Raw genomic sequence first — 27,556 nt, 5'->3', positions numbered from 1 at the left:
GTACCCACAGCGCATTGCTGGGAGCTAGGCTCAGGAACTATTTGCTAGAAAAACTGAGGTCAAGTTGGAATGCTGGCTCTGATACTTCCCATCCCCGTGAACTTGAGCAAACAGCTTCATATTGTGTGATAATCATAGCAGCGGCCCCCGTGGTTGGCTGGGAGGGTCCGTGAGTTCATACACGTGGAGCATTTAGAACAATGGCCGGGACAAAGAATAAGTTCAATAAATATTTGTTATTAGTTCTGTTGTTATTGTTGTTACTGTTGTCATAATTATTACTACTATTACATATCAGACTCAGTGTACTCAAAAGAAACTTAAAATACGGTGAGTCACAGGCAGCCTGCAGTAGGAAAGAAAGAGGAAGTAAGTAGGGGAAGGACACGAGATGAGTGGAGACCATAAAGATTCCCGCCTACCTCATTAACTACATCCAGACTTTGTTCTCCAAGTCTGGTATGGTGCCTGGTTCCTGTTCCATAAATATTCATTAGATGGATTAATCCAATTTACCTTCTCACCATCTTTCTGTCAGCAAGCAACTTTTTCAAGTCTATTACATGACCATAGAACAAACTAAGTGTCTCCCTGGAGAGACTTCCTTGGAGAAAGCTTTCCTCCTGCTCTCCCCAGGGCACATTTTCTAAGCAATTCTAGGAAACTCTACAGTTGTTGCTGGAAGAAAAGTAACTCAAAGCCCAGCATCTGTCTGCAGGGCCTACAGGTGATGACACCTTGTATAGGTGACATATATTTCCATGTGCTCAGAGCACAGCCCTCCAAAGTCAAACGTGCCTGAGGTGATTACTGTCTGTCTATGCCAGACAATAATCGATTATGCCAGTGAGTGCCAGAGGCAGCAGAAGCTAAAGAGTGAAGAACAATCTTGTATCAAAAACCCCAAACTGATTGTGGAGTAGCTGCAGTACTCTGGCTCCACGAGCAAGACAGCGGGGTTTGCTCCACTCTGCTCCTCCCTCCTTCTATGCTCTGCTTCAGCAGAGTGTGGAAGGGACATATGCCTGGGCTCTGACAGCCCCACACTGTCCCTAGGGAAGAACCCATGGCTTGCCCTTCTCCCGCCCCTCTCAGGCGGCCGCCCTGAATCAGATGGTTCTTGCTTCAACACAATGGATATGTCCTTTACTTGTGCTGTTTCTGTCTTATATTGACTAGTTTGTGGTCCTATAAAAAAAAAAAAAAAAAAACCTACTTATTTAATATGCTGTTGAAATTCCTGCTTCCCAAAGAAAACTACAGCATTACTATAGATGTGAACATCCTTCATGACAGCAGTGAATGCAGCCCAACACTGTAACTACCACCTGTTTCCTTCACGACCACACATTGTATCAAGGACAGTTGTTTAGCTTTAGGAGATGCTTACATCTTGGTACATCATAACAATAAATGGAACTTTAAAAATAATCATCTATATAGATAACAATAAAAATTATATGGCAAACTACTAGAAATACTCTCATGAAAATCCAGAATAAAATAAAGGAGCCCAATACTATGACGGTTATTTAATATTTTAGGTAGTTTTTGACAATTTCAAGAAAGCATGAAACACACATTAGGTGCATATGTAAAGAAAAGAAAACAATAAAATTATTGTTTCTTGTAGATGGCATAATTTTAATCCTAGGAGTAGTAAAACAATCAGCTGAAAAATTATGAGAATTCTAAAAATTCAAGGAAATAATTACATACGAGGTAAATATACTAAAATGAATAGTGTTCATATATATCGGCAATAGTCAATTTTTAAAAAATTGTAATTAAAACAAGTTTTTATTCTTAATAATAAACAGTAGACAGATATAATAATAGACAGTATTCCTGGATACACACTCTTAAAAATCGTTGTGGCTTAGCTGAGCACAGTGGCACGTACCTAGGGTCCCAGCTGCTAGGTAGGCTGAGGCAGGAGGATCACTCGAGCCTAGGAGTTCAAGGCTGTAGTGAGCTGTGATTGCGCTGCTGCACTACAGCCTAGACAACAGAGCAAGACTTTGTCTCAAAAAAAAAAAAAAAACAAATGAAAATCCTTGTGGCCTAAGTGAAAAACTGGGAAAACACGGAGTAGTAGAAAGACTAGAAGAATGAAGCAATGTAAGTGAACACCACACCTACGGGTCACCGAGGCAGCCTGGCTGCAGAGGCAGGTTACCGCCCAGCCCACTCCATCACTACGTGTGTTACTGGAGTCCCGGACACTTGCCAGGCAAGCTCCCCAGCAGGGCCTTGGCCATCTCAGATTCCCCTGCTTGGATCTTTCCGCAGGTCTTGTCACAGCAAATGCCCACCCGCTTCCTGCCTCTGCTCAAAAGTCACTTCTCAGTTTCTATCGTACCCTGGCACCAGTCTATTAAAATTACAAAGCACATCACTGACCCATCTCCCTCGGCCTGCTTTATTTTCTCCCTTGCACTTATCAGCTCAAACATAGTACATCATTGACTCGTTTGTTCACGGTCTTTCTCCACCAATGCAAGCGCCATGAGGGCAGGGATGTTTTTAGTCCTTGTTCACTACCATATTGAAAGAATGAGTGTAACAAAACATGCACAATTTCAAAAGAAAACGACCAAAAATAAAACATTAACTGGGCTATGGGAATGATATTATGCGTAATTATTTTTCTAATATTTTCCAGACCTTTTATAGCTTGAATTGTTGCCTTTATTAAAATAAGTTTATATTTTAGGAGAGTTATTGTTCTCATGCCTACCTAGCTCATTCCTCAAACTGTTTTCTAGGGAAAAAAGCACAGAGCAAGGAACAGACAGGCTCATCATGCAGGCTGATGACAAAAAAACCCCACACACAATCTATTTTCATTAGTCCTCCTTTAGTTTCATTGTTTTAAATCAAGTTAAATGTTCTTAACTGTAACTGTCATCTGTTTCTTGTGACCACACTTTTATCTTTACTTTTTAATTACCATTTTTAAAAATAGATCATACAATCCTTTCTGATGCCAAATTGAATACCTCCAGCTATTCCCAAACTTACATGAGTAAGATTAATTACCATTTAATCTAAATGGTCCTAAAAGTGTGCTTCTTTAGTTAATAATGCTCAGTGAATTTTCTGTTTTGGTTTTATCACACCTGCTGAATCTATTCTTTTTAAAAAACTCACTCTTACCCTTCGCACACATTTTTTGGACTACTACATAGGTGTGTGTGTGTGTGTATACATATATATATATATCTAGAGAGAGAGAAGTGTTTTTTTTTTGTTTGTTTGTTTTTTTAAGAGGGTCTTGCTACATTGCTCAGGCTGGTCTAGAACTCCTGGCCTCAAGCAATTCTCCTACCGTGGCTCCCCATAGCTCTGGGATTATAGGCATTAGCCACTGTGCCCAGCCTGGCCTATTATATTTTAAATTGAGTTATTAAAAATTAAAATTAGACCAGGCGTGATGGCTTATACCTGTAATCGCAGCACTTTGGGAGGCCAAGGCAGGAGGATTGCTTGAGCCCAGGAGTTTGAGACCAACCTGGGAAAGATGGGGAGACACTGTCTCTACAAAGAAAAAAAAAATTCACTGGGTGTGCTGGCACTGACCTGTAGTCCTAACTACAGGAGGCTGGGGTGGGAGGATCCCTTAAGCCCAGGAGTTTAAGGCTGCAGTGAGCTATGATTGCATCACTGCACTCCAGCCTGGGTGACAGAGGGAGACCCTGCCTCTAACAAAAAATAAATGAATTAAAATTATTTATTAGTTCATTGCTTTAAGAAACTTTTGTGTTTGGTTCAGACAACATAGTTGAAGATGGTTCCTAGTAACTCCTGAAGAAAAAGACCCTCAGTCTTTATGCAAGTGAGGGTAGACTTGGAGCCTGGTCACCAAGTTCCTTGGAGGAATTCTTGGTAAGTATGGCACACTCGGGAGGCCTTTAGTTAAATGAGGACTCTTCCCTAGCTTTATGGTTAGTTCCACAATAAAAGCTTTAGGGCCTATTTCCAGCCAGCCTCCTTTTTCATTCCAGAGAAGGAAAATATCAGCCACACCACGGTTCCCAAGAAAGACCCTAGAAAGCCTAATTAAACTTGAATTATAACTTAGTGATTATGGACTTGGAATTAAAGTTTATATGATAGCTATGTCTAATTTTATTAAAAGGTCCATGGCTTGTCATTTCTACATTTTCAGGAACTGTTCAAGATTTACTGCTAAGCAAAGCCCAAGCACTTTTGGAATGAGGTGATCTCATAGCCCTCATGAAAGAGCTTTGTAACCTTTCCAAAGCCCCAAATGTTGCCACTCAACCAAAAATTAAACTGGCAGCTGCCCACCTGCTCTCAGCACACTCCAAGCGGCAGGAAGCCCCTGAAGCCGTCAGTTCCTGGACAACCGTTTGTACATTTCCATTCAGTGACCCAAACAATCTCCATCAAGGCCACTTTGTGGGGTCTCCATTCCTGTCTCTGTTCTCTTGGCCCCCAAGAGCTCATGATGTAACTCTCCGGCAAAGCAGGCTTGCCAAAAGATGTTTGCTTCACGGCATCCTCACGAGCAAAACTATCACACATTTATCCTGAAGCAATACCTAAATGCCCAAGATCAAAACGTCAGTGAAGATGTTAGGATATTCTGCATGATTAGACCATGCCTTTACATCAGAAATCCAGCACTCAGTTCTGTGTCCAGACTGTACCTGCTGGGCCTGGCTAGACCTGCCACAGGCTGTATGTGAAGGCCATATCCAGGTGCACGAAATCTCAGAGCTGGGCTCAAACGGTCACTTAACATGGAAACGTTCGATCATGGAGACACCACTCTCAAGGGATATTTGCTAATAAACCAGAAAACAGAATCTGTAGCTGAGACTGCCAATGTTTCCCTTTGTCCATTCTCTCCTTCTTCCTGTACCCCCAATTTAAGACGAGCCCAAGGCTACCCAGTCAAAAACTCCATTTCCTAGTTCCCTTGTCACTCGACGTGGCCTCGCAACTAAATTCCAGCCAACAAATGTGTGTCCATGTGACGCGTGCAACTTCTGAGTTGTGTGTCTAAAGGGAAGGGAGAGGTGTTCCCCCTCCCCACAGGCAGAAAAGTGGACAGAAGCATGAGCTAGCAGAACATAAGATGGAAGCCTTGTGTTGAGAACAGAATAACAGCAAGGAATCTAGGTCCTCAATGCCACAGAGGCACAGTATCAGCTCTGGGCTGTTCACACTCACACTGTTATGTGAGGTAGAAATACAGCCCTATCTTGTTGAAGCCATTGTTGTTTTGGCTTTTGATATAGCAGACTTGTATTCCAACTAAAACAAACCAAAGGTCAAGATCTGGAAAGGCAGAAAATTAGCCTATCAAGCTTTTTTGGTTATGTAGACAAGATAATAGAAAATAAACTAAGGTCAAAAATAGGAATTAAACACTGTAGGATGACTATAGTTAACAAAAATGTATTACATAGTTTCAAATAGCTAGAAGGAGGATAACTGAATGCATCCTAAGGAAGATAAATGTTTGAGACTACGGATACGCTAACTACTTTGACCACTATACATTTGCATATTGCAACATCACTATGTCTCCCATTAGTATGTGCAATTATTCTAATATAATGGGAATTCCAAAAAATAAAAAAAGTGGAGGATGATCAAGTTAAAATGAAATGTTTCAGAGCCCACTTTGTGAAGCTGGAAGATCCGTCAGCATGCTTTGCATATGCCCATCCAGGGGCAACCACTTCATGGGACTGAGGCAAGCTCAGTGCCATGACTGGCATACCTTAGCTCTTACCTCATTGGGTAGGGCTTTGGGCTCGTAACTTTGTAATAAATTTAGATTCTTTTCTCTGTCATATGAGAAGAATAATTGAATGAAGTGGAGTTATTTGGCCTACATCTAAATGAAACCTGCAGAATTTTAACATGAATATTTCATATTGAATGTGAATGATCACAAATCACTAGACTATTGACTCCCAGTTGGATTTGTCCTAAAACCATATCCTCTTTGAATACTGTACTAACATTCAATTTTTGCATTTATTTTTGGTTTCTGCAATCAGATTAGAAAAACTAACCAATGGCTAGGAAACTCTAGACTTTAGTCATAATAGAAAGCAAGAGTTATTTTCAGTTGTCTTTCATGTGGGGTTGATAATGATTTGTTAATTATCTTTCTAATTAGTTTTGTGATTAAATCTTGTATAGGATCTTCAGTGTATAATCAGAACTAATCTCCATACTCTTGTTGAATCCCAGGGAATTTTCTTATGAGCCATGTAAAGACTAAAAAGAAAATTTCTTTTGATTCCAAGCAAAATTTTAATGACAAAACTAATTAGAGGAGAGGTATTCAGATTCTTACTAGAATTTGGTCACTATACTCATCTTTGTTAAAATTAGGAACATAAGATATTTTTGCTTCCATATAATAAAAAAGACTGAATTCCAGAAATATACTAAATTACTGAATGTATTCCAGAGCTGGCATGGTGACTCACACCTGTAATCCCACCATTTTGGGAGGTCAGGGTGGGAGAGTAGCTTCAACCCAGGAGTTCCAGCCTGGGCAACATAGTGAGACCCTGCTTCTATTTTTTAAAAAAATAAAGAAGAAAATGGGGGAAAATGTATGTATTCCAATTTTAGGTTTTCTCTGTGTGAAGATGTGTCCCTCCTCCAAATAAAAAAAACAAAAAACACAACTTTCAGTGCTACCTCTATTGCTATGTAAGTAATACATACTTTTATTAATTTTCATTGTCATTTTTTTGAGACAGGATCTCACTCTGTTGCCCAGGCAGGAGTGCAGGGGTGCAGTCATGGTTCACTGAAGCCTCAACCTCCTGGACTCAAGCCATCCTTCCATCTCAGCCTCCTGGGTAGCTGAGACCACAGGCACATGCCACTATGCCCAGCTAATTTTTGTATTTCTTGTAGAGATTTTGTATTTTTTCACCATATTGACCAGACTGGTCTTCAGCTCCTGGGCTCAAGTGATCCGCCCACCTCAGGCTCCCAAAGTGCTAGGATTACAGGCCTGAGTCATTGCACCCACCCAGTTGATAACATATACAATAGAGAGAAAAAATGACTTTATAGAGATAGTAATTGTGGTGTTCAGTGGGCATCATCGCAGTAAGTAGTTTGGAATCATTAGTTGCTGATTAAATTCCAATACCTCTCAATGGCTAAGAAGGCAGTAACGAAGCACCTTTTGGCTCCGGAGGAGAGATTGTGCTCAGAATCATCCCTAGAAAATGATGAAGAGTGCTCTGCCCCAGCACAAGCTCTTCTGCGAGTCTGCAGGTAAAAGCCCCCGTGTAAAGGCATAAACCCAGTAAATTCTCATGAAACTCTAAACAGAGAATTTGCTAACTTAATTTTCACAGTCAAGAGGCATGTGTTAGAGAGATACAGGAAATAGACACATGAAAGAACATCTGAGACATTGAAGGCAGGGGGAATCTTCAAGATGGCACTGAACCTGGAGGGTGACACCCTGGTAACCTCAGAGAGGACGAGAACTGTATCCTGTCCTCGCCCCACAGACACACACACAACTTCCCAATCTGGCTGAGGAAACATTCGGTAGAAATAATTCAGTGACAGCAGCATTTTGCAAAAGGCATCTGCAGAGGGCATTCATATTCAGATAAAGCCCCGTCTCTAGACCTGTACATATAACGTGATGTGTCAAATGCTACAAGAACTGAAAGACGATAGTAATGGAAATTCCATGATAAACTCTACAGAGCTGGGACTAAAGGCATCTGAACTTTGAAGACTTAAATTTAAATAACTCAAATCAGACACAGAACACAGTTTGTACTGAGAGATGGTAACCAGTGTTGGCTTTGGCCACATACACATACTAAAATTGGAACCACTCAGAGAAGATTAGCATCGTCCCTATGCAAGGATGACACGCATGTTTGTGAGTGTTCCTGTTTCTATGTGTGACTAGTGTCTACATCAGTGTGCAAATGATGTGGATTTCATTAAGTTGGACTAAGTAATCTTCCTTGAATGGATTGCCAAGGCACCCAATGAAATCAACCATGCTGTTTGCACACCAAATAAAAATTTTAAAAAAGAAAGATAGTAACTGTCCAGTTGTGGACTAGTATGAGGTAGATGTCAACCAGTGTGAGGTCAAGAAGTAGAACTATAAGCTGTGGAACCAGGAAAGGGAAACAAAGGTCCTTTTCAGCTGTTTCCCCACCCACATTGGACTGAGAGTTTAGCAGTACTCAAGGCAGCAGGAACAAGTAACAAAGAACAACAGTGCTATACTCACACATTTTATGTACTTCATGGTATTTATCTCTTTGGGTTTGTTACACAGTACAGGTTAAGTTTGGTTAATCTTTTTGCTTGCCCAAAGTTGTCTCACTTTGTAACCCCTTTCAGATATTGTGAACGGTAAATACTGGAACAGGCACTCCTCTCTTACTTACTCAAGGATGTCTTCCCAGCAATTCTTTCCTCCTGCTCCTTTGTTATCAGCTTTCTTATACATAATTCTCACAAGCAAAGAGTCATTTTAAATTTTTTTCTCCCATCTGAAAATAAAACAAAACCTACTATTTACTCCACTTCTACCAGCCACAGTTTCATTTCTCCACTCCCATCTACAGCAAAACTCCTTTGAAAACTGTCTGAATTCACTGCCTCCACTCTCTCTCATCCTATTCTCTCACTGTTCTTTATTTTTGTAGAAGTAAAATTCCATGTAACATAAAATTAATCATTTTAAAGTGGGTCATTCAGTAGCATTTAGTAAATTTTCAATGTTGTGCTACCACCACCTCTATCTAGTTCCAAAACCACTTCCATCACCAAAAAAATAAAACTCCATGCTCCTTGAAGAGGTCCTTCCCATTTTCCCATTCTCCCAGCCTCTAATAACCACTAATCAGCTTTCTGTCTCAGTGGACTTACCTATCCTGAATATTTCATATTAATGAAATTATGCAATATGTGGCCTATTGTGAATGCTTCTTTCATTTAGCATGTTTTCAAAATTCATCTACATTGTAGCATGTTATTAGTATTTGTTTTCCTTTTTATGGCTGAAAAACACGCCACTGTATGGATATATTACATGCTTTTGTTTTTCGGTTTCTTTGAGACAGGGTCTCCCTCCATCACCCAGGCTGGAGTGCAGTGTTGTGATCACAGCTCACCGCAGCCTCCACCTCCTGGGCTCAAGTGATCCTCCTGCCTCAGCCTTTCTAGTAGCTGGGACTATGGGCATGTACCATCACTCTTAGCTAATTATATCTTATTTTATCTTTTGTAAAGATGGGGTCCTACTATGTTGGCTAGTCTGGTCGTGAACTCCTGGTCTCAAGTGATCCTCCCGCCTGGCCTCCCAAAGTGCTGGGATTACAGGCGTGAGTCAGCACGCCCGGTCTATCACATGTTCTTTATATGTTCATCCATTGATGGACACTGGGTTATTTCCACCTTTTGGCTATTGTGAATGATGCTGTTAGGAACATTCATGTATAGGATTTCATTTAAACTTCTGTTTCCAGTATGAATATGTATCTGGGAATATAATTACTAAGTCATATGGTAATTCTGTTTAACTTTTTGAGGAACTGCCAAACTATTTTCCTCAGTGGCTGGACCATTTTATATGTCCAACAATAGTATGTGTAGGTTGCAGTTTCTCCACATTTTGGCCAATGCTTGTCATTTTCCCTTACAAAAATTTTTTCATTATAGCCTTCCTACAGGGTGTGACATGATATCTTATTATCGTTTGGGTTTGCATTTACCTAAAGACCAGTGATGTTGAGGTTCTTTTGAGGTGCTTCTTGACCATTTGTACATCTTATTTAGAGAATTTTCTATTCAATTCCTTAGCTGATTTTTTAATTGAGTTGGGTTTTTTGTTGTTGATGTTGAGGTGTAAGAATTACTTATATATTCTAGATATTAAACCCTTATCTGGAATATAATTTACAAATACTTTATCTCATTCTGTAGGTCATCTTTTCATTTTCATTTTCTTGATAATGTCCTTTAATGTATAAAGATTTTTAACATTTTGCTGATGTCCAATTTATTTATTTTTGTTACCCATGTTTTTGGTTTCATATCCAGAAATCATTTCCAAATTCAATGTCACTATATTTCTTCTAAGAGTTTTATAGTTTTAGGTCATTGACCAATTTTTAGTTAATTTTTGCATATGATGGCAGATGAGTCAAGCTTCATTCTTTTGTATGTGCATGTCCAGTCATCCCAGCACCATCTGTTAAAGAGATTACTCTTTCCCCATTGGATGTTCTTGGCATGCTTGTTGAAAATCAATTGACCGTACATGTGAGGGTTTATGTCTGGACTCTCTATTCTAGTCCATTGGTTTATATGTCTCTTTTTATGCCAATACCACACTGTTTTGATTACTGTAGATTTGTGGTTTTTAAATCAGGAAGTGTAAGTCCCCTAAATTTGTTCTCCTTTTTTCTAAATTATTTGGCAATTTAGAACCCCTTCAATTTTATACGAATTTGAAAATTGGCTTTTGCATTTCTGGAAAGAAAGTCATTGGAATCTAAATAGAGATTCCATTGAATCTATAGATTGCTTTGGAACATATGGGCATCTTAATAATGATGTCTTACTATCCATCAGAAGAGATATATTTTCATTTATTTAGGTGTTTAATTTCTTTCAGCAATGTTTTTCAGTTTTTACTGTATAAATCTTTTGCCTCTTTAGTTAAATTTTCTTAATTTACTTTTTCGGATTGTTCATTGCTGGCAAAAAGAAATACAACCGATTTTTGCATGTTGCTCTTGTGCCCTCCAACTTTGCTGAATTTGTTTAATAACTTCAGTAGTTCTTTGCTGTGTGTGTTTTTGAGGTTTTCTGTATATGGGATCATGTCATCTGCAAATAGGGATAGTTTTACTTCAGTCTTCTACTTTGGAAGAATTTTACTTCTTTACTTTGCCTAATTGCCCTGGCTAGAACTTTGGTATAATGCTGAAAGTAGTGGTGAAACCGAGAATATATTTCTTGTTCCTGATCTTAGGAAAAAAGTTTTCAACCTTTCACCTTCGAGTACCATCAGTAAGCTGTGGGGATTCCATAAGTGCCTTTTAGCATTTTGAGGATGTTCCCTTCTATTTCTATTTTCCTGAGTGTTTTTAATCATGAAAGGATGATGAACTCAAAAAATACTTTTTCTATATCCATTGAGATTATTATGTGTTTTCCCCTTTATTCTATTAATATGGTATGTTATATTACTGTATTTCTTATGTTAAACCATGTTGCCTATTGAGTATAAATCCATTCTGGGTGTAATTCCCACTTATTCATGGCATATAATCCCATTAACATTTTATTGAATTTAGCTTGCTAGTAATTTGTTGAGGATTTTTGCATACATCATGATAATGGATATTGGTTTATAGTTTTTTTTTCCTTGAAGTGTCTTTGTCTGCTTGTGACACGAGGATAATACTGGCCTCCTAAAATGAGTTAGGAAGTATTCCCTCTTATTGTACATTCTGGAAGAGTTTGAAAAGGATTGGTTTAAATTATTCTGTAAATGTTAGGTAAAATTCACTAGTGAAGCCATCTAAGCTCCTTTTGTTGGAAGGCTTTTGATTATTGATTCAATCTCCTTAGGTCTTTTCAGAGTTTCTGTTTCTTCTTGAGTCAGTTTGGTAGTTTTTATGTTCCTAGGGGTTTGTCTACTTCATGTAGGTTATTGAACTTGTTGGACTACAATTGCTCATAATATTCTCTTATAATTATTTGTGTTGCTGAAGGTTGGTGAAAAAGTCTCCAGTTCAATTCCATTTTTTGCTATTTAAGTACTCTCTCTCTCTTTTTTCTTAGTCTAGTTAGAGGTTTATCAATTTTTTTTTTTTTTGCATTTGCAAAAAATCAACTTTTGTTTTTGCTGATTTTCTCTCCTGATTTTCTCTTTTCTATTTCTATTAACTCCACTCTAATCTTTATTATTCTTTCCTTCTACTGGCTTTGAATTTACTTTTCTCTTCTTTAGTTCCTCAAGGGTAAGTGAAGTTATTGATTTGAGATCTTTCTTCTTTATAATGTAGGCATTTACAACCATACATTTCTCTCCCAGGACTATTTTCACTGTATCACATAAGCTTTAGTATATTGTGCTTTTATTTTGATTGATCTTAAGGTATTTTGTAATTTCCCTTGTGATTTCATCTTTGACGCATTGGTTGAGAGTGTTTTTGAACTCCACATACATGCTTCACAGATACTGCATTTTTTTTTTCTTTTTTACAAGTTGAAGGTTTGCAGCAGCTCTCTATTGAGCAAGTCTACAGGCACCATTTTTCCAAGATCATGTGCTTACTTCCTGTCTCTGTGTTAAACTTTGATAATTCTTGCAATATTTCAAACTTTTTCATCATTATCATAATATATGTGATCAGTGATCTCTGATGTTACTATCATAATTGTTTTGGGGTGCCATAAACCATGCCCTTATAAAATGACAAACCTGATTAATAAATGCGTGCACTCCGACTGCTCCACCAATCAGCCATTCCCCCATCTCTCTTCCTCTCCTTGGCCGCCCTATTTCTTGAGACACAATAATATTGCAATTAGGCCAATTAATACCACTGCAATGACCTCTATGTATTCAAATGAAAGGAAGAGTCATATGTTTCTCAATTTAAATCAAAAGCTAGAAATAATAAAGCTTAGTGAAGAAGGCATGTCAAAAACTGAAAACAAGTCAAAAGCTAGGCCTCTTGTGCCAGTTAGCCAAGCTGTGAATGTAAAGGAAAAGCTATTGAAGGATATTAAAAGTGCCACTCCAGTGAACACATAAATGAAAAGAAAGCAAAACAGCCTTACTGTTGATATGAAGAAAGTTTTAGTGATCTAGGTAGAAGATCAAATCAGCCACAATATTCCCTTAAGCCAAAGCTTAACCCAGAGCAAGGCCCTAATGTGTCAATTCAATGAAGGCTGAGAGAGGTAAGGATGCTACAGAAGAAAAGTTCAGAGCTGGCAGAGGTTGATTCATGAGGGTTAAGGGAAGAATCCATTTCCATAACCCAAAAGTACAAGGTGACCAGGAAGTGCTAATGGAGAAGCAGCAGCAAGTTACACAGAAGATCTAGCTAAAATCATTGATGAAAGTGGTTACACTAAATCACAGGTTTTCAGTGTAGAAAAAATAGCCTTCTATTGAAAGAAGATGGAATCTAGGACTTTCACAGCTAGAGAGGAGAAATCAATGCCTGGCTTCAAAGCTTCAAAGGACAGGCTGAATAGCTCATTAGGATCTAATGGTAGCTGGCAACTTCAAGTCAAAATCATTGTTCATTTGCCATTTCCAAAATCCTAAGACCCTTAAGAATTATGCCAAATCGACTTTGTTTGTGTTCTAGAAATGAAACAGCAAGCATGAACGATAGCACATCTGTTTATAGCATGGTTTACTGAACATTTTACCCTCACTGTTGAGAACTACTTCTCAGAAAAATAAAATTATTTTAAAATATTGCTGCTCATTGACAATACACCTGGTCACCCAAGAACTCTGACAAGATATACAAGGAGATTAACACTGTTTTCATGCCTGCTAATATACATCCAATCTGTAGTCCATCGATCAAGGAGTAATTTCAACTTTCAAGTTTTATTATTTAAGAAGTATGTTTTGTAAGGCAATAGCTGCCATGAACTGTGATTCATCTGATGGATCTGGGCAAAGTAAATTGAAAACCTTCTGGAAGGATTTACCATCCTAGATGCCATTAAGAACATTCATGGAAAGAGGTCAAAATATTAACACTAACAGGAGTTTGAAAGAAGTTTATTACAACCCTAATGAATGACTTTGAGGGGTTCGGGACTTCAGTGGAAGAAGTAGTTGCAGATGTGGTGTAAATAACAAGGGAGCTAGAATTAGAAGTGGAGCCTAAAGATGTCACTGAATTGCTGAAAAGCGGGTGAGAATCTGCTTCTCATTAATGAGCAAAGAAAGTGGTTTCCTAAGATGGAATTTATTCTTGATGAAGATTCTGTGAACACTATTGAAACAGCAACAAGGGATTTAGAACATTTCATAAACTCGGTTAATAAAGCACTGGTAGGGTTTGAGAGGATTGGTTCCAATTTTGAAAGAAGTCCTACCGTGGGTAAACTGCTATTAAACATCATCACATGCTACAGAGAAATCTTTCATGAAGGGATGAGTCAATTGATGCAGTAAACTTCATTGTTTTTTATTTTAAGAAATTGCCACAGCCACCCCAGCCTTTAGCAACTGCCAACTTGATCAGTCAGCAGCTAGCAATATCAAGGCAAGACCCTCCACAGGCAAAGAGATCATGACTTGCTGAGGGCTCAGATGATCATTAACATTTTTAGTAACAAAGTACTTTTAAATTAAAACATACACTTTTAAAAGACATAATGCTACTGTACACACAATGGTCTACACTATAATACAAACATGACTTTTATATGAACTGGGAGACCAAAAAACTTGTCTGACTCACTTTATTTTGGTGGTCTGGAGCAGAGTCCCCAATACCTCTGAGGTGTGCCTGTACTTGTGAATTTTCCAGTTTTATTTCTAGCAGTGATCTGGCTCATTCCATTGTTTTTGGAGAGAAATTATGTATAATCCCAATATTAAAAAATTTATTGTGACTGAGTTTAAATGTCATCTATCCTGGGGAATGTTCCATGTGCATTTGAAAGGAAAGTGTAGTTTGCTGTTGCGTGGAGTGTTGTATATATGAGGCTGAGATAGTTATAGTGTTGTTCCATGTTCTCTATTTTCTCATAGATCTTCTGTCTATATGTTCTGTTTACTATTGAAAGTGAGATATTGAGGTCACCAAGTATTACTGTGAAACTGTCTACTTCTCCCTCAATTCTGCCAGTGTCTTTTTAGACTCTTTTCTGTGTTACGTATGTGTTTACAATTGTTATATCTTCTTGATGAAAGGACCCTTTACCAATATTAGTGTTCTTCTCTATCACTTTTAACAGTTATTTTACTTAAACCCTGTATTATATATTAGCATAGCCATCCCAGCTGTCATTTAGTTAATGTTTGTATGAAATATCTTTTTTCTACCCTTTCACTTTCAACCTATTTACTTATTTGCATCCAATGTGAATTTCTTGTAGATAACATGTAATTAAACTATGGTTTTTAAAATCCATTCTGCTAATATTTGCCTGATCGTAATGCTTAATTTCTTTATTTTCACAGTAATTACAGATAAGAAAGCACTTACTTCTGCCATTTTATGATTTGTTTTCTATGGCTTATACCTTTTTATTACTAATTTTCTCCATTATTGCTTTTCCTGTGTTCAATTTCTTTTTTGTAGTATGCCATTCCTATTCAATTTTGCATCTAATTTTTAGATATTTTCTTAGTGGTTTCTCTAGTATTTTAATTTACGTTAGTAAGTTATAACAATATAATTTGAATTTATAGCTACTTAGCTTCAATGGCATATAAAAAGTCTACTCCTATAAAGCTCCATTTCCATTTATGTTGTTATTGTTACACATTACATCCTTATATATTGTGTGCCCATAAACACAGATTTGTAATTATTATTTCATGCACTATTTTTAAATCCCAGAGGAAATTTTAAAATGCAGTCACAAAACAAAAATACAGTAATACCGACTTTTACATTTGCCTGTGTAGTTCCTTTAAGGAAGTTTTTCATTTTTTGATATACCTGTAGGTTACTGTCTAGTGCCCTTTCATTTCAGCCTAAAGGGTTTCCTGTAGAATTTCTTGTAGTGAAGATATATTAGCAATTAATTCCCTCAGATTTTATTTATCTGGAAAAGTCTGAATTTTTCCATATTTGAAGCAAAGGTTTGCTGGATATGGAATTCTTCATTGACATCCTGTTTTCCTTGACTTCAAAAATATCACCCCATTTGTGTCTGGCCTCCATGGCTTCTGATGAGAAATTGGCTATTTTCCTTGTTAGGGATCCCTTGTACATGAGGAGTCACTTCTCTCCCACTGCTTTCAAGATTGTCTCTTTATTTTTGGCTTCTGGTAATTTGATTGTGATGTATCTTATCAAGGATCTCTGTGGTTTTTCTTCTTGAATTTCATCGAGTTTCTTGAATGTGTAGTTTTATTCTTTTTGTAAGATTTGGGAAACGTGTAGTTTTCTTTCTTTCATAAGATTTAGCAGCCATTACATCTGCAAATATTCTTTCTGCTCCTTTCTCTCGCTCCTTTAATTGTGGAATTGTGGTATATTGGCATGCTTGATTGTGTTCCACAGACCTCTTAGTCTTCATTCATTTGTCTTTATTCTTTCTCCTTTCTGTACCTCAGGCTGCATAAGTTTCAATTAGCCTGTCTTCAAGTTCTCTGATTCTTTATTTCTTCTGCTTATATTTTCCACTGAGACCCATTAGTGAATGTTTATGTCGGTTATTGTACTTTTCTGGCCCAGAATTTCTGTTTAGTTCTTGTTTGTAACTTGTTTCTCCTCATTAATTTTTGCTATTTGCTCATAAATAATCCTTCTGTTCTCCTTTAGCTCTTTGAGCATATGTGAGACAGTTGATTTGTCTTTGTCTAGTGAATCCAACATCTGCGCTTCTTCATGTAAAATTTCTGTAAATTACTTCTGTGAAAGGGCCATATTTTCTTGTTCCTTTGCATGCTTCATAATTTTTACAGAAAATTGACAATTCTGAATATTATAAAGTAATAACTCTGGAAATCTTTTGCTTCAGCTCTTCAGGGTTTGTTTTTACTGCTGGCTGTGGGGTGTAGCTGTTTGTTTGTTGGGTAACTTTTTAATTGTGGTAAAATATACACAACATAAAATTTATTATTTTGATTATTTTATGTTTACAATTCAGTGACATTAAGTACTTTCCAAATACTGTGTAATTATCACTATTGTTTTCAAAATCTTTCATAATCTCAGAGAAAGTATGTATCCAGTTAACAAAAACTCGCCAATTCTCTCTCCAAACAGCCCCTAGTAACCTCTCTTCTACTTTCTATCTCTATGAATTTACATATTCTAGACTCCTCATATAAGTGGAATCATACATAGCATTGTATTTTCAAGGTTCATCCATGTCATAGTATGTATGAGAACCTCATTCCTTTTCATGATTGAATAATATTCCATTATACGTATATACCAGATTTTGTATATTCATTCATTCACCAACAGGCTTTTATTGCTTCCACCTTTTATGTATTGTAAATAATGCTGCAATATGGTGTGCACTATCTGTTCAAGTACAGTTTTTAATTCTTTTATGTATTTACCTAGGAGTGGAATTGCTGGATTATATAATTCCATGATTAACTTATATGTGTTGTACAATATCTGTTCAAGTCCGTGTTTTCAATTTTTCATGTATTTACATAGAACTGGAATTGCTGGATTATATAATAATTTCATGTTTAACTTTTGGAGGAACGAATAGATTGTTTTTCATAGCACTGTACCATATTATATTTCCACCAGTAATGCATAAGGCTTCCCATCTCTCTATATGCTGGTTAACATTTATTATTTCCCATTAAAAAAAAGTCATCATTATGAGTATGATGTGGTATCTCATGTGGGTTTGGATTTATATCATCTTGAGCACTAATGATACTGAGCATCATTTCATGTGCTTATTGATCATGGATTGGTCTTCTAATCCATGAATATAGGATTTCTTTCCATTCACTTAACTCTTCTTTAATTTCTATGAGCAGTGGTTTTGTTTTGTTTTGGTTTGGATTTTGAGAGAGTCTCTCTCTGTTACCCAGGATGGAGTGCAGTGGCGTGATCTTGGCTCACTGCAACCTCTGCCTTCCAGGTTCAAGTGATTCTCCTGCTTCAGCCTCCGAGTAGCTAGGACTACAGGCACACGCCACTATGCCCAGCTAATTTTTTCATGTTTAGTAGAGGGGAGTTTTACCATGTTGGCCAGGCTGGTCTTGAACTCCTGACCTCAGGTGATCCACCTTCCTTGGACTTCCAAAGTGCTGGGATTATAGTCATGAGCCACTGTGCCTGGCCAATCAACAGTGTTTTCAGTGTTTTTAACACACGTGTGTGTGTGTGTGTGTGTGTGTGTGTGTGTGTGTGTGTGTTTTGAGACAGAGTCTCGCTCTGTAGCCCAGGCTGGAGTGCAGTGGCCCAGTCTCTCAGCTCACTGCAAGCTCTGCCTCCTGGGTTCACGTCACTCTCCTGCCTCAGCCTCCCGAGTAGCTGGGACTACAGGTGCCCGCCACCATACCCTGCTACTTTTTTTGTATTTTTAGTAGAGATGGGGTTTCACCGTGTTAGCCAAGATGGTCTTGATCTCCTGACCTCGTGATCTGCCTGTCTCCGCCTCCCAAAGTACTGGGATTACAGGTATGAGCCACCGCACCTTGCCCACACAAGTGTTTTTAATGTTTTTAACTGCCTCCTTGGTTAAATTTACCTCCAGGTATTTTAATCTTTTTGATGTTTACTGTAAGTGAAATGGTTTTCTTAATTTCCTTTTAAAATTGTTAATTGCTAGTGTATAGAAATACAACAAATTTTTGAATATTGATACTGTACCCTGTAACTTTGCTGAGTTCATTTAACTCTAATAGTTTTTTTTTTTTTTTTTTACTTTGTGTCATCTGTAAAGATAGATATTTTACTTCTTCCTTTCTGACACCAATGCCCCCAACCCATTTTCATTCACTCACCATTGAATTTGCTCACCATTAGCTGTGAGATATACACATGATATTGACGAAATTCCTTTCGATTCCTAGTTTACCGTTTTTATCATGAGATAAAACAGTATCCAATATTTTGTACCTGATATTATTGTGCAATTTTGTCCAATTTTTTTGTACCTGATATTATTGTGTTTTTCTTCCTTAACATGTTGTGTTGCATTAATTGATTTTATCTTGAACAGTTCTTGCATTCTGAGACTAAATACCCCTTGGCCATTATATATAATCCTTTTAATATGCTGCTGAATTCAATTTGCTAGTTCTTTATTGATAATGTCTATATTCATAAGAAATATTGACCTGTAGTTTTTTAGAGACTGGTTCTCACTCTGTTACCCAGGCCGGAGTGCATTGGTGTGATCATAGCTCACAGAAGCCTCCAACCCCTGGGCTCAAGTGCCCCTTCCACCTCAGCCTCCCGAGTAGCTGGAACTATAGGTGTGTACCACCACTCTCAGGTAAGTTTTTATTTTTTTTGTAGAGACAGGGTCTTGCTCTGTTGCCCAGTCTGGTCTTGAACTCCTTGGGCTCAAGCAGTCCTTCTATTTCTGCCTTACAAGGTGCTGGGATTACAGGCATGAGTTGCCTTGCCCAGCCCTTTTTTGGTTTTTGGTAGTGTCTTTGCCCTTGACGTGAAGGTAATGCTTGCCTCATAGAATCAATTGGGAAGTGTTCTTTTCTATCTTTTGGTAAAAAATGAGAGGAATGTTTCTCTCTTCTTTTTTTTCGTTTTTGTTTTTTTTTTTTGAGACGGAGTCTTTCTCTGTCACCCAGGCTGGAGTGCAGTGGCCGGATCTCAGCTCACTGCAAGCAAGCTCCACCTCCCGGGTTTATGCCATTCTCCTGCCTCAGCCTCCCGAGTAGCTGGGAAATAGGAGTGCACTGACACGTCCGTCTAATTTTTGTATTTTTACTAGACAAGGGGTTTCACCATGTTGGCCAGGCTAATCTCAAACTCCTGAGCTCAGATAATCCACTTGCCTCAGCTTCCCAAAGTGCTGCAATTATAGGCGTGAGCCATTGCACCCGGCCATCTCTTCTTGAAATGGTAGAATGCCTTAGTGAAACTATCTTGTTGTGGGCGTTTCTTTGTTTGGAGGTTTTTGACTACTGATTCAATCTCCTTAATAGTTATAGGTCGGTTCAGATTTTCTTTTTCTTCTTAAGTTAGTTTGCTAGTTTGTGTGTTTCTAGTTTATCCATTTTATCTATGTTATCCAACTTGTTATCATGCAGTTGTTCATAGTATTCTCTTTTAAGCCATTTGTTTCTGTAAAATTGGTAGTAATGTCCCCATATTTATGTCTAATTTGAGTAATAGCAGTCTTCTCTGTTTTCTTAGTCAATCCAGCACAAAGTATGTCTATTTTTACTGCTATCTTCAAAGAAAAGCTTTAAGTTTTATTAATTTTCTCTATTGTTTTTATACTTGATATTTGATTTACCTACACACTAATCTTTTTATTTCTTTCCTTCTGCTAACAATGAGTTTAGTTTGCTCTTCTTTTTCTATTTCCTTTTGAAATCATTAGATTGTTTGATATTTTTCTTCTTTTTTAATGTAGACATTTACACTGTGAGTTTTTCTCTGAGCACTGCTTTCGCTGCATCCCATAAAAAATAATTTGCTTTTATGTTTCTCAGGGTATTTTACAATTTCCCTTGTGACTTTTTCTCTGACCTATTGGTTGTTTAAAACTGTGTTATTTAATTTCCATACATTTGCAAATCTTCCAGCCTTCCTTATGTTATTGATTTTTATCTCACTGCATTGTGTTCAGAGAAGATATTTAGTATTGTTTCAAAAATCTCTTAATATGCCTTGAGACTTATTATGTGGGCTTACCTATGGTCCATTCTGAGAAATGTTCCATGTACATTAGTGAAGAATGTGTCTTCTACTGGTTTTGGTCGAGTGCTCAATATGTTTGTTAGTTCTAATTGTTTTACAGTCTTGTTCAAGTTCTCTAATTTTTTCTAGATATTCTTTCTAGTTCTGATTATTAACCTTCAACTATGAAATCTCCAACAATTATTGTAGCTTGCTATATTTGGGGGCTCTGTTGTTAAATGCATATAATGTTGTTAAATGTTTATAATTATATTTTCTTGCTGGCTTGAGACTTATCAGAATGTAACATCCTTCTTTGTCTCTTGTAAACTTTTTAAACTTTAAGTATATTTTGGCTGACTTACCATTTTGTTTACAGTTTGAGAGATTATCTTTTTCCATCTTTTCACTTTTAATCTCTTTCTGTTTTGTATCTTAAGTGAGTCTCTTTTAGACAACATAAATTGATCATGTGTTATTTATCCAATCTTCCAATTTCTGCCATTTGATTAGACAATTTAATCCATTTACAGTTAAGTAATTATTGATAAGAAAGGAGTTACTTCTTCCATTTAACTTCTTCTTTTCTGTATGTCTGTTTATGTTTTTGTCCCTCAATTCATGAATTACTGCCTTTTTAACACTTACTTTAACATTTGTAGTATATCATTTTGATTCCCTTAAAGATTTATCTTCTTAGTGATAGCCTTAGTATTACAATTAACACCTTAAACTTATAACGACCTAATTTAAATGAACCAACTTAATTTCAATAGTATACAAATACCTTATTTCCATACATCTTTGTTCCTACTCATTTGTATTATTATTGCCACAGAATACATCATGGTATATTTTGTGCCCATTAACATCAATTTATAATTTTTGTTTTATGCCTTTACCTTTTAAATCATGTAGAAAAAAAGGAGGGGTTTCAAACCAAAAGTATGTTAATATTGGCTTTTCTACTTATATATATGGTTACCTTTACCAGTGTTCTTCATTGTTTCTTACAGCTTACTGCCTAGTGTCTTTTATTTCAGCCTGAAGGGCTCCCTTTAACATTTCTTGTATGGTAGGGTCTTCTGGTAATAAACTCCCTCAGCTTTTTTTTTTTTTTTTTTAATCTGGGAATATCTTAAGTTCTCCTTCATCCTTTGAGTGATAATTTTGCTTGATATAGAATTCTTGGTTGACAGTTTTGTCTTTTCTTTTAAGGCTTTGTTATGTCAGTGGCTTCTAGACTTCATGGTTTCTGATTAAAAACCAGCTGTTAATTGTGTTGAGGACATCTGGTATATAATGAGTCACTTCTTTCTGCTTTCAAAATTCTATCTTTATTTTTGGATTTTGACAATTTGACTATTATCTTTCTGGGTCTGGATTTCTTTGAATGTATCCTATTTGTATATTTTCATCTTCAGTGGATTTGGGAAATTTTAAGCCATCGTTTCTTCAAAAAGTTTTTTTGATTTTTTTTTTTTGTTTTTTGCATCGTTTTCTCTTCTTTCCCTGGGACTTCTATGGTCCGTATGTTATTATGCTTGATTGCTTCCCGCAAGCTCTTTAGGATACATTTACTTTTCTTCATTTTTTCCATTCCCCAGATTGGATACTTTTAATTTTTTTATCTTCAAATACTTTTTATCCTTTCTTCTGACTGTTCGTGTTGCTATGGAATGTCTCTAGTAAAATTCTAATTTCAGTTATTGTACTTTTCACTCCTAGAATTTCTATTTGGGTATTTTTTTATAATTTGTATCTCTTTATTGACAGAATCTTTTTGTTCACACATTGTTTTCTGATTTCCTTTGGTCTTTGTCCATGGCTTTTTTCCTTTTAGCTCTTTGAGCATATTTAAGACAGTTGGCTTGATATATTTAATTATTCCAACATCTAATCTTCTTTAGAAATAACTTCTGTCAAATTGTTTTTTCCTGTGCATGGGCTATAATTTCCTCTTTCTTGGTATGTTTTCTAATTTTTTGTTGAGACTGCACTTCTGGAGTATTAAAACATGGTAACTCTGGTAATTTGATTTTCCCACTCCTCACAGATTGTTGATTTTTGCTTGTTGAGGGCTGGAACTACTCATTTGTGACTTTTCCAAACTATTTTTGCAAAGCATTTATTTCTCATTGTGTGTGAACACTGACATTTGAGTTCCTTTATCTGTTTGGTCAGTTAACAAAGATGTTCCTGAATGTCTGGCTCAAAAAAAAAAAAAATTTGTCTTGTCTCTTTAACTTTCCTGACAGATGTTCCTGGAGGAAGTTGCTGCTGCAAGAGTGCCAAAATCAAGGTAAGCATTTGCACTTGTCTCTAAAGGCACAACCAGACCAATACAAAAGCACAACCTCATATTTTTGGAGGACAAGTTACCTGCTTCCCACTCTGGTTCCAGATAGCCACTCCAGAAACGCGTGCTCCTAACTCACATTCACAGCGGGGCTAAGGAATTTGGCAACATCTCTGGTTCATGCACGCTGCTCACTTGAAAATCATCAGTTGCCTCTCCCTTCATCAAGCACTCCCCTAACTGGTATGTGTTTAATCACGTTCCAGAAATCCAGAGTAGCTGACTCCAATTGCCCTTTCCAGCTCAATATCTGCTCCGGGTAAGGGATCTCTAATCAACTGAAGTACACTAGAACTAGGGTGACCAGTCTGTTTAGGACTTTCCCAGTTGTAAAACTGAAAGTCCTATGTCCCAGAAATCCCTCCATTACAAGCCAACCAGTAGAGTTGATCACCCCATCCCACCCCATCCAAGATTCATTACTTGATCCTCTTCTCTATCTATAATAACTCTTTTGGAATTCCGTTAACTCACATGACTTTAAGTACCACTCATGCCAATAACTCCCAATGTGTATCTTAAAGTTAGAACTCAAACCTGAACTCTTCCTGGCGTTTGAAAGGTCTATTGACTTCTCAAACTTGTCTTGTTCTACGTGAAACTCCTGATCTCTCTCCAAACCTATTGCCCCAGCAGCCTTCCCTATCTTTGTTGATGGTCCCATCTGTTGATGGCAACTCCACCCTTCCAGTCACTCAGGCAAACTATCTTCAGTCACCGTCTGTCATGAAATCCAATTGTCTGTATCTACATAATATCTCCAGAATCCTAACACTTATCACCATCTGAACTCCCATCACCCTAGTCAAAGCCAATCAACTTTTTTGAAAACCTTCAAATAGATTTCTAAATGGTCTTTTTTCTTCTTTACCTCATTCTTTGCATATTCCCAATATAATAACTAGAATGATTGATTTTGTTTAAAAAAAAAAGTTTATTTTGGTAAGAACTCTTCACATGAGATTCTAATCTTTTAACAATTTATTTTTTTATTTTTATTTTTATTTTTTGAGAAAGAGTCTCGCTCTGTTGCCCTGGCTGGAGTGCAGTGGTGCGATGTTGGTTCACTGCAAGCTCTACCTCCCAGGTTCATGCCATTCTCCTGCCTCAGCCTCCCGAGTAACTGGGACTACAAGCGCCTGCACCTCGCCTGGCTAATTTTTGTATTTTTAGTAAAGATGGGATTTCATCATATTGGCCAGGACGGTCTCGATCTCCTGACCTCATGATCCACCTGCCTCAGCCTCCCAGCAAATTTTTAAGTGTACATTAGAGAGCTGGTAATTATAGGGACAATGTTTTATATCAGACCTGTGTTTTTAAGGATGTGGAGAAAAAGGAACCTTTGTACGTTGTTGGTTGGAATGCAAAGTAGTGTAACTGTTGCAGAAAACAGTATGGCAATTTCTCAAAAAATTAAACTACCATACTACCATAAGATCCAGTAATCCCACTTCTGGGTATTTATCCAAAAGAATTGAAATCAGGATCTCAAAGAGATATTAGCACTCCCATATACATTGCAACACTATTCACAGTAGCCAATATGTGGAAACAATTGAAATGTCCATCTGTGGATGAATGGATAAGAAAATATGGTATATACATAAAATGGAATATTATTCAGACTTAAAAAAGAAGGAAATCCTACAATATGTGACAACATGGATGAAACTTCAGGGCATTATGCTAAGTAAAAGAAGCCAGTCACAGTAGGACAAATACTACAAAATACCACATAGATAAGATACTGAAAATAGCCAAATTTATAGACTCACAGAATGGTGGTTGCCAGAGGCTGGTAGAGAGAGAGAAATGGAGAGTTGCTATTCAATGGGCTTAGAATAATCCTTTAAAAATACGCCAGTTCATGTCACTCACAGAGTAAGAGCCAAAGCTCTTACCAGGGCCTAAAATGTGTGATCTAGACTTCATAGTTCCTTTTTGACCTTTGGGGTCCTCTCCATTACAAGGCCATCTTATTGCCCACCTTCTATGTTCTAATCTACCATTCTATGCCCGCTAGAATGGAGCATGGAGATCACATCCTACCCCACTCTTCACCCCATCCCTAGAGCAAAGCAAGTGTGAGGTCACAAAGAAGGGTGACCCCATGATTAGGTGGCATGTTGATCCAACAAACAGACTGAATGGACTGGCATAGGTCACTGCCATTCCATGGTCAGCCCCAATGCATCTGCCACACAAACCCCAAAGAAGGACTTGTCCTCATGCTTGTTTGCTCACTGCTGTCGAAGGCAGCGACATGCTTGCTGTAGATGACAGCAGTGTACACAGGGGCGCTTCCTAATTGGGTCTCACTTCTAAACTCTCCTTCGAGAAGCTATCACAATTAAACACCCTCATTCAACTTATTTCAATCTGCAAACTTACTCCTTACAGTCATCTGCTTTCTTGGCATTCTCATCCCTAGGCCACTCTGCATATCCTTCCTGGTGAGTGAACACTCCACTCCATTCCCATCTCTCCACCATGACTTTCCTGTGCTTTCTGGAACTCCCACTCAGGGATCAGCAAATTCCTCTAACCCTTTTCTGAACATTCCCTCTACCACTTTGCCTGAATTGAAACCTATGCCCTGGAGGCAGTGACCCCTTCAGTCCTCTCAAGCAGAAGCCATTTCTATATTCAAACTCTATTTATCAAGGCTGGGAGGGAGAATTTGTGCTTCTCTTTATTCTGCAATGCCACTTCCTGACCACAGCTCTCCATTCTATTTTTTTTAGATTTATAAAATGTAATTTCTAAATGGAAAAGGGGAAAAAAGTGACCAAAAACTCAAATCGAGAATACATTTGCAAGTAAGTATCTTTTTCACCCCACAATTCAGCCCCTCAATCACCCTTCAGGCTTTCGCTTGTTGATTCCTGAGTGGGAGTTCCAGAAAGCACAGGAAAGTCATGGGAGGAAGAGAGGGATGGAGTGGAGTGTTCGCTCAGCTACCTTCACGTATGTGTGCCTGTACGTGGCAGAGGCTCATGTGTACATACACACACACAGGCTCATAGTTACGTCTTTACACAAATACATACACATGAGGACCAATACAAACATACCTGTGACAATGTAATGATACACACACCTGTGCAAGCTCATATGCATGCTTGCTTTCATAAAATGGGAGCATGCATTCATCTTTTCAGTTCATCAACAACCTTTTTAAAAAGTATAATATACATATAAGAAAAGTGCAAAAATCAGCTTGATAAATTATCTCAAGGTGAATACACACATTTAACACTGTCTCACTGCCTGTGATTTTCACTTAATACTCCATTGTGAATATCTTCTCAACTATCATGGGTCCATTCTACGATTGAAGGTACAATTTACTTAACTAGTCCAAGATCTTTAGGCCTTTTCCATTGTTCTACTATTAGAAAAAAATGCTGTGATGATTATCCTTGTTCATGTCTCTGTGACTACATTTATGAGAATAACTGAAAGTGGAAATTCTGGGTTTCCTTGCTGTCTTTTATCTTTTTGAGACAGGATCTCTCTCTGTCACCCAGGCTGCTGCAGCCTCAATCCCCTGGGCTCAAGTGGTCCTCCTGCCTCAGCCTCCCAAGTAGCAAAGACTACAAGTGTGCACCACTACACCAGCTAATTTTTTGATATTTTGTAGAGATGAGGTCTCACTATGTCACCCAGGCTGGTCTTGAACATCTGGGCTCAAGAAATCCTCCTGCCTCAGCCTCCCGAAGTGCTGGAATTACAGGCATGAGCCACTGTGCCTGGCCTCCTTTTTGTCTTATGGTAACACCTCCACAATTTCCCTTCACAGTTTCTCATTGGATATTAGGGGACTTGCAGCCTATAGCTATAAGGCCACCACCCAGCCTTTGCTATTTTAGGGCTCCATCATACACATAGATGTTAATGAGCTCAGCTCTCTGCTCGCCTCTCCCACCACCTTCCTAGCCTATAGATGAGCTGCCACTGAACTTTCTAGCGATGCTGTTGCCCCTGTCACCAAGCCCATGGCCTTAATGGATGGGGTGTCCTCGAGACCATCCTGTGGAACATCATCCTCTGGGCGTTCTTCTGGCTTTACGTGATGCGTTCCAGCACGCCCACTGCCTCGGCCACTTTGTGTTTTCTTACGCCTTCTGGCAGGATACCCCAGACATTTCCACTTCACTTGGTGTTGGTCATCACTTTCTCTGGGCTTCAAAGAACCCCCTTAGAGGCAAGTTTACCCATCTCTTAAGATTAGAGTTGCCAGTTCTAGCAAATAAAAGTACAGGATGCCCAGTTCAATTAAAATTTTGGATAAGCAACAGATACTTTTTACATAAATGTGTCCCCCAATGCCACATGAAACATTTTAATTTTAGCTGGCAACCCTCCCTGAGATTCTTGCCAGGGTGTTAAATCTTGTATTCCAAGAAGTGGAATTTCTAAGAACCAATGTATTTTTGCTTATCCAGTTATATGTTCTGTGTCTCCTGATCAAGCACTCTCAAAATCAGGGCATGTAGGTGATGTTTGCAGCTCCTTCCATGCACATTGGCTTTCTTGCCTTATTAGAGCCAGTAGCATCCCCAGCTAGGTTCTGCTGAGATTTAACCCCTACCCTTATCGGCTTGGCAGCCAGGAGAGA

The 27,556-nt window shown here is 37.9% G+C and overlaps 1 non-coding gene across 1 annotated transcript; it reads left to right on the top strand.

Annotated features, from left to right (window-relative positions):
• Positions 1–7,828: 7,828 nt before the first annotated feature.
• Positions 7,829–7,935, top strand: LOC115895624. Its single transcript, XR_004055803.1, has one exon. It is a non-coding gene; the product is annotated as a U6 spliceosomal RNA (small nuclear RNA).
• The last annotated feature ends 19,621 nt before the right edge of the window (positions 7,936–27,556 follow it).

Source organism: Rhinopithecus roxellana, chromosome 21 (genome assembly GCF_007565055.1).
Source record: "Rhinopithecus roxellana isolate Shanxi Qingling chromosome 21, ASM756505v1, whole genome shotgun sequence".
Lineage (NCBI taxonomy): Eukaryota > Metazoa > Chordata > Mammalia > Primates > Cercopithecidae > Rhinopithecus > Rhinopithecus roxellana.
This window is presented reverse-complemented; position numbering and strand designations above follow the sequence as displayed.